Raw genomic sequence first — 9,109 nt, forward strand, 5'->3', positions numbered from 1 at the left:
AAGGTATATGGACAAAAGTGAAAAATATAATAACAGCATTGTTGGACCATATCTTACCAGGAAATCTGATACATTACTAATAAATTTCTTACTGTATGCTTTGAAAAGAGTCAGTGAAATAAGGAAAGAAATAATATATCCAAGGAACAGCAACTAGATATAAATCTTAGCTTAGAATAATCTAAACTGAATTTATAATGGATCTACTGAAGTGTTTTGTAATGTTGCTATAAAACAGGTCTGTCATTTCCATCTTTACCCCTCAGTTACTTTGAAGGCATTTATAACTTTGCTAACCTGCTTGAAACTTGCAGGAAAGTATTATTTTCCAGTCTTGCTTGGATGTTTGGGAATTGTTGGTGACTAATAAAAAAGTGCCTTCTCACAAAAAAAAAAAAAAAAAAAAAAAAAAAAAAAAAAGGCAGACTGAGGCTTACAAAACAATGCTTGCACAGTTCTTCCCAAAGCCTTTCCTTGTGTTGCTTACTTCTGACCAAAGACTGAAATTTGTCTTCTGTTTTCTGCCTTTCACATGGTTATGCTGAAGAATGGCTTCTTTATATTAAGAAGAAATGACAAGGGAGGAAGTGGTTAATGCAATGAAGCTAGTTCTTGTGCACAATGAATATATGATACTAAAATCAGTATAGAAATAGAGTTTTTTGAGAAAGAAGAAGTGGTAAAACAAAGGGGAAGACAGAATGAAACCCACAGCACATTGTAAAACAAAACTCAACACATATGAGTTTGCAGAGTTATGGAAATAGTTAGACTTTCATGAGATATTAATTTACGGGTTCCCATCTGCCCTGTAACGTTACAGGATGTGCTCTCTCCCAGGATAATTATTGCTTTGGGTTGGAAGGTAGCTTAAGGATCATTTAGTTCCACCTCCCCTGTCGTGGGCAGGGGCATCTGCCACTAGACCAGGCTGCTCAAAGCCCCATCCAGCCTGGCCTTGAACACCTCCAAGGAGGAGGCATTCACAGCCTCTTTGGGCAACCTGTGCCTCACCACACTCATAGGGAAGATTTTCTTCCTAATATCTAATCTAAACCTACTCCCTATCAGTTTAAAATATATTATTCCTTATGGAAGCAAGCAAATAGAGATGGCACACAGCCTACCAGCTGGAAGTTGGAGGTCATGGCAGTTCTGGTCAGGAGGAAGAAAACTCAGATATGGAGAAATAAACGTTTATTTATAAATAATATTATAACACTTATAAAAAGTGAGCTCCCAGTGTGAAAAACTGAAAGGTGGGATCCTGCTTTTCTTCTGACCTATACAGAAATTTTTGACCCTAATATTTATTAATAAAATTAGAGGGTTAGCTGTATGGCACCTAAAAAGAAATTTGGTGTAGTGAAAAAGAAAAAGAAAAGAATTTTCTTATTGATGATATAAATACTACTAGTTGCCTGCAAAGAGCAGAAAAGGGAAAAAGAAATTTCCTGCGGTTACACGCTTTTTTTTTTTATCTTAAACTGACCCATTACAAGTTTTAAGTAAGTCTGGTACAGTGATTGGAACAATTAATTATTTAAGTTGTTAAAGGTAAACAGCACACATCAAATGAAACAAAATATGAAACCGAACATTAAATGGTAAACCATATTATTTATAAGAAAAAGAGTTTCTATTTTGCAGATGTACTTCCTTCTGCATTTCTATGAAAAGCAACATTCAGGCTTCCCACATATTATCCTTTCTTCAGTAATCAAAACTTCAATTAGCCTTTGTTAACATTTGTACTTTTTTTAGGAAGAAAACAGCTTATGAGCCATTTCCTTTCCTGCAATCAGGCAAGATTGTGTTCAGGATCACACAGCCTAATTTGGGACTACAAAACTTTCTGTAAATATGGCAAAGATTGGAGGAAACAGGTTATGGCATGAAAGACTTCTCAGGTAACAGGGCATTTGGCAGAAAGCAGGGGAGTAGAGAGGCTTTTAGGAAGACAACTTTCCAGCTGAAGTTAGCCAGTCAGAGCCTGAGTTTTCTACAAGTACTCAACACAGATCATATGCCAACACCAGGCAAACATGGTTAAAAGCTGATTTTAACAGAAAGATTTATAGGAAAGGTAGCTGTCTTGAGGACACTTTTGTGTTGAACTGTAATTGCTAATGGGATGTATTACACTGTGATGAAAGAGCTCAATAATAGCCATGACATTATGAAGGATTGTTTAGAGACACCAGCCAAACCTCCTGGAAGCAGGACAGGGAGCGAGCCTGAGGCTGGTTCCTCCCTCCCCTGTGGGAACCTGAGGCAGTATAGAAGAGATTTTGCAGAGAGTTAGCCTGGGATGTCCTCAAAATCTGAAATGTTCTACCATAGGATAATTAAAGTCAATAATTCTTGCTGCAAAAATTGCTCCTAACTGTCAAATGCCCTATTTTGTATTTTTCAGGATTCCCAAATAAAATATCAGTGCCTTTTTTTTTTTTTTTTAAGCTTTTAGCATGCTGTAAATGTTTTACACAATTGGATGAGAATAAAGGAAGATGCTCAATGCACTGTAATTACTTTTCCTATTTCTTGATTTACCAATTCTCAAAGGATCTTCCCTCTTCATCACAATTATTCTGAAAGTTCTTTATTTCTATATCTTTGCCATAGAGTTTGTTTAAATATGAATGAGATGAAATTACTGTAAAAGGAAGTGTGACCAAGTCTTTTCAGTAACAGTCAGTGAATTTCCTCCTTGTTTCACTTAAGTTTCATAACAAGATTTATATAGTAGTTACGGAAAAAATCCTTGTCATATCTTTAGTCAAATTGATTTGCTACCATTTATTCAGAACACCAGTGCCATGGAGATTTTATTCTTGCTCTAGTATAATGAGTAACTATTGAAGTCTGTTATGTATGAACCCTATATTTCCTGTAGTTTGTTAAATATTCATTAAAATACAATTAGTTTGTTTCAATTTTTTAATAGAAAAACTTTTTTTTTTTTTTTTTTCTAAGTACCACTACTCCAGTGTCCCTAGAAGGGAAAGACCTAATCCACATTAGTGGAATTTATGTAGGTGGTAGTCAATCTAGGTTTTGATCTATACACATGATGTCTCATAGCCACACAAACTATGTTAACATTTCTAATACACTAATGATCCCTTTCTTCATGCAACCCAAACAAACCATAATGCAGACTAAACAATATAATACACCTTCCCATGCCTCCATGATTCCCCACTCCTGACTGTTCTTTGGGCTTTTATCTTTCTCCCTCAGAAGCAATCCCCATGTTCCACACCAGGCATTTTCTTCAGATCATGGAGCATCTCATATCCACTCATACACTTCTCTCTTTCTAAAACATCCAGACTTCTTTTCTGTAAAGTTTATAATCCATATCAGGATGAAGCCATGAAAAAACCCTTTTCAGATTGCTGTTACTGATCCCACCAGACCTTTGGCTTAGCAGGTGCCTTCTTGGTCTGACCCTGCCCTTGTCCAGAGAGTCAAGCAGAAGTGTTTTAGAGCTTCACAAAAGCCTGGTTTAAGTCCTGGGTCACCACTTCCAAATATTGCAGTCAAAGGTGAAGGCAAACAATTTGCAGATTTGGCTACTTCAGTAATCAACAGAGCAGTGGCAGTTCATGACTTCAGCTGGAAGTACCACCATAAATTGGCTAGAGATCACAAAATTGCAAAGCACAGCTGGTGGTTGTATTCTTCAGCCTGGATACATAAGAAACTGGCTGAAAATGGGCCTGTCTCCCATGGTCATGTGAAATGATCCGGGCCAGATCTGCCATGGTGGACAGATTTCCTTAAATTCTGCAACACAGTCAGAGCTGTGACATGCATCACAGGATCACCCAGTGCATCAACTTCACCACAGATGTTACCCTCTCCACCTCCAGCCACAAGCCCAGTTAGCAGCACTCTTGGCAGCACTCAGCGTAACAGCTCCCTGCAGCTCCTCAGCACCAACCCAGCACATCCAGCTCTCTCCTGTGCTCCTCCCACACAGTGGGAGAGGAGATGTTTGTGGGGAAGGTGGCAGGAGAGGGGGAAAACTAGATTAGATAGCTTTAAGAACTTTCTGGGGACAGGGGAGGAAGACAGCACCTTGGCTGCTAGTCTTGGTCCATCCTCACATAAATAGTCAATCACCTACATAGTTCCCTCTTTAGACAGGACTGGAGGCTCTTCCAACCCCACAGCTGGGTGTCAGTTTGGGGATTTTTTGATTGTTTGTTTGGGAGTTTTTTGTGTTGATTTTTGTTGTTGTTGTTGATTGGTTGGGTTTGGTTTTGCTTTTTTAGTTTTTTCTTATTTGCTTCTTTTTCCCTCTCCAGGTTACATATCTCCTTTTTCATAAAATATAAGGAAAATTCTCAAGCTGCCTTGACTATCAACAGCTGGGTTTGTGGTAGGAGTGTGGAGCTGGCTTCCCAAGGATCATCCAAAGGATTTTTCCCCACACATGTGTAAAGCTGTGTAACAACTCTATGCACATTTGAGGTTTACCTGACCTTCTGTCAATAAAATACTTACCAGCCTCCAGGGCTATTCCTTCATGGCCCTTTCTCAAATGTCTTTGCATTTAATAGGTTGCTTCTCAGTTTTAGTGACAGGATGTGCCTGTGTGTGGGTATGTGTCAGAAGAAACATAAGACTCTTCTAGAGCCTAAACTATCTTATTTCCACTCGCCTAGGAGTTGTAAGGAATAAGAAGAGCAAAACACTTCTTCAACTGACCGTAACTGGTGGATGCCAATGTGATACACATTAGGGACAGTGCCATAAGGTACTTTTGAGACAGGGTCTTTCTGCAGTATCCAGTAGAAAAAGAGTCCACTGCACTTCTTATTCAAAATCAGGGTTACTCAGAATGTTCCACAGAGCTTGCTGCTGATCTTTCACCCTAATATGATTGTGAAACATGTTCTTGAGCTACACTAAACTGACTTAAAAACTCTGTGCAGGCACAACATCATGCATCTGGCCAGGATGTGTTTGTCCACGACCCCAGGTTAAATAATATTTTCAGTAAAAGTGTAAATCTGTAAAGCTGGGTTTTTTGGGTTTTGTTTTGTTTTGTTTTAGAATATTGTGATTTTACTTATGAAGTGAATGAAATTATAACATAAAATACTTTTCTCTTCCTTCTAACTGCAAACCAGTTCTTGAAAGACTATGTAAAATGTGGATGATTTTCCCTCAAAATTAAAGTTCTTTAATTAAAACAGGTTAAGATAAATGGCTTTGGTGACAAAAATGCAGCATATTAAAACTGGTTATTAGCCCATGTGGCAAAGAAGAATGGAACTTGTTTCTGTTTCCCAAACTCAGAATGGTTGTGTATATTTTATTTTGTTTTTGCTTTTAATTAGAACTCTAGTACAGCATCTTTTGTGTTTGTGGTAATTATGCCGAACTTGGTATCCCAAAGGAGAAATGTGTAAATGGTTTACTCTTTTGTGGCTATTTGTTCCTGCCATTAGCTCAGGAAATATATTTTCCAAGCTCTGCATTAGTTTAGCCAACTGGCAACAAAAGTAGTCATTAGTGTTAACACAAGCAGAATAGAATGTATTTCTAAGTAATATACTATGACCATCTGAGGAAGCAGTAATTGTACAGAATGATTTAAGTTTATGCTGTATTATTCATATGCTAGTTGTCAGTGCGGATGGAGAATGGCTCATAAATCATTTACAGCTGTCACTGGAAATGTTTATGTTTTGAGAATTTTTCAAGCTGTCCTGCTGTCCCTGAAACCAACGTGGACACTACTCTTAACTTGCATTGCAACAGGGAATTTAGGCTTTATCAACCATATATAATACTGTCTGCCTGGGATTTGAAGGATCCACGAAAGGCTCAGCCTGGACAGGTGGCTGAGGCTCTGCCCTGAGCCAGCAGTGCTGCAGCACAAGAGCAGTGATGCTGAGGGCCAGTTACCAGCTGTCAGATGGAAATAACTGAGTGATCCTTCACCAGCACAAATATAGCTGGTAGGGCAGCATGGCACAGGCATCCATGAGCTACCAAACCAAAGATTTTGGACAAAAAGGGGTATGGATTCCAAGACAAAAGCTCTGAGATCAGTGCAAGTCCATCAACTTACAGCAAGTTCCCAGAGAGGTAAATATTACAGTACAGATAGTTTGCACTCTTAGGGTCCATGGAGAATACAGGACAGATCTGGATTCCAGCGGTACTAGGTTTTGAAAACCGATATAGTCACGGACAAAGACCCTCTAACTAGTTAAAGTTAGAAAGTGGTATGTTTATTCACCGGCGGGCGGCACGGGAGTCATCTCCGAAAGGTGTGGCCACCCCGAGTAAGGCACTTTGCTCTCTATTTATTTTCCAATATCTTACATACAATACATATGCATAACCTCAGCACCTCCCACCCCACTCTGTATTAAAATGAGGTTATTAGTCCTTCACGCGTGCACAGTTCTTCTCTTGAATTGGGTCGGTGGTCTCGAATTGGGTCAGTGGTCTCAAAGGATGAAGTCAGGAGAGTCTTCATCAGGTCTCTGTGACCCTCTGGCATGATCCAAGGTCCCCTGCTTCATGATTGATTGATACCAAGTCCAAGTGCTGGCCATTGTTCTTAGTGGTTTCAATCTGTTCTTATGACGGTTCACTTACTCCATTTTTTCTATAAACAAGCTCATAATATAACAGTTAGCTCTAGTTTGGGCATCTAATAATCATTAACCTACCATTTACTAATCTAACTTACATCTTGATCAATACAAATTGCTTCTAACCGTTAGCTAAAATTTTAACTCTTTAAAATCATGTTTCAGTACCATGGAATTCAGGACAGTGATACCTGCCCAGTGGTAGTGAGCTATGTCCAGAGTTGCACATGTTTGCCGTGCAAACTCACTGGGACACAAAGGAACAGGGCCCTTACACTGTGTTTACAAACTCTCACAGGGCCCTGGAATTGCAGACACCTGCCAAGCTCACCTCCTGGCCATCCTCCAGCTCCACACCCTGAAAGTCCCTGCTCCCTCCCCAAGTCCTTTCCATCTCCCAGTTTGAGGATCTCAGGGCTGCCACTTCTGCCACCTCCACTGCCAGCTTTCAGTCTCGCTGATCCTGCTGAAAAGCCAGCCTGAGTTTGGGCTGGCAGCACCCATGTCCCTGCAGACAGCCTGTCACCACCCTGAGTTCCCTGAGCTCCCAGCCCCATGCTGTGCCAGCCCACACCTGGCACAGTCTCTGCCTTATGCCAGGTAGCTGTCTGCTTCTGCAGAAATGCTCTGGAAGTACTTTTCCAAAGAGCTTCTCCACTTAATATCAAGATTCAGCATGGAATAGGGCCGACAGATTATTTGTCTGGCATGCACTCTCTCTTTAAAACACCACCACCACCACTAAACATCTTTTGTTCTATAGTGTTTCAAATACTCCTGTTTCATACTAAAACCAGGAGGTATTCCTGTAGCAAACTATTATGTGTTTTAAATCCTGACAGACCTTTGCAGTAATCCTGTAAATTTAAATTTCACTACAGTTTGCACTTCAGAACTTGAATCTCATGAAATGTGTATGTTTTCTCAAACACGGACCATTGTCAAACTGAGGACCTTCCCGTCCCAGCTGGCTCTACCAGGTCACATCACTTGTACAATGATTTCCATACCCCCTCAAGTCTCCTCTCCAGCAGGAGGCTGGACTAAAGTTCTACTGAGGTCCAATCTAGCCTGAATTATCCTATTATTATTCAACTATTCTGTCCCAGGCACAGGACTTTGCATTTGCCTTTGCTGAATTTGTACTTTTGCCACAGTGGCACAGAGCTCTCAAGGATGTTGTCTGATTCCTGCCCCCCCAATTTGGTGTTGAATGCAAACTTGCTGAGAGCAAACTCCACCAAGTCATCAGTAAAGATATTTAAGTTGACAGGTTCCAGGACAGACCCCTGAACTCTACTCCTGCAGCATCCAGAATTCTGTGGGTTATATCCCATTAACCACTGTCCTTTAATCCTGACTGCACAATCAGTTTTTTTACCCATCTAGCTGTCTACCCATTTAGACTGTCACATCTTAACGCTGATACTTGATGGACTTTATGTTTGCCAAACAGAGCACATGCTCTGTCAACTCTTACTTCCTGAGCTTTTTAAGAACTCCCATGAGGGTCTATTGATCCATTTTTCACGTCAATTCTATAGTCTTTAAGAGCTTCATTCCATGTCCTTTCCTTGTCTTGAATCTGTCTTGAATGAGTCTGAATCTCTGATTATCCAAACTTTAACTGGAGTTTAAAGTCAGAGTAATCTTATATGTCAACTAGGTTTAGAAAAACATTACACTGAAAACACTCTAGACAATAGCTGTTTCAATGATTATTTTATGTGACTTGTCAGTTGACAGCTGAGAGCTTTCTCCTGTGTGACTGTTACAATTGACCTGCATTGCTTGTATTTTCTGCAATGACTCAAGGGCAGGTGAACAAGAGGCTATTCTGTCCCTCACAAAATACTGGTCTTTACAACAGTGTGCTAAGGAAATCAGATGTTTGAAACCTAGAGGCAAGTAATGCTTGGCTGGTTTTCTGCTGCTCTGACAATGCAAGCAAGGTTTTTCTGGCCAACGATCTCTGCCTGCTATGGACTGTTCTGAATCTTTCCTTAAAAGTTGAAAAAATTTGAATGATTTTGCCACCAGACTCCATAACAGAAAACATCAAAAATAGCAAAGGATGTTGTTCAGTGTTTATTTATAGACTCCATGCTAATTGTTAAAACACAAAGACTTTTCTATACAAAAATGGAGATAAAGCTGTTCATCAGCAAGATAGGGGTAAGAAACACATACTCCAAATTACCTATTCTGAACCCAGATAATTCAAAGACAATGTAACAGAACTACAATGACTACTAGTGATGCATCACTGAGACATCCACAAAAGTTTAATGCTTCCCAGCAGCAATAACATGAAATCAACACTTTTTAAAAAGCAGGTTGTGGTGGTCCCTGAGCCATCCATGGATGGTGTCACTCTCCCATAGAGAGTACACAGCCTTCAGGCTGTTTTGGCTGTAACAGCTCCACTGAAGAAGTCTCCCTAGGAGACTGCCAGCGGTTAGGGTGACCAAAGCGTTGCACCCCCG

Source organism: Hirundo rustica, chromosome 1 (assembly GCF_015227805.2).
Source record: "Hirundo rustica isolate bHirRus1 chromosome 1, bHirRus1.pri.v3, whole genome shotgun sequence".
Classification (NCBI taxonomy): Eukaryota; Metazoa; Chordata; class Aves; order Passeriformes; family Hirundinidae; genus Hirundo; species Hirundo rustica.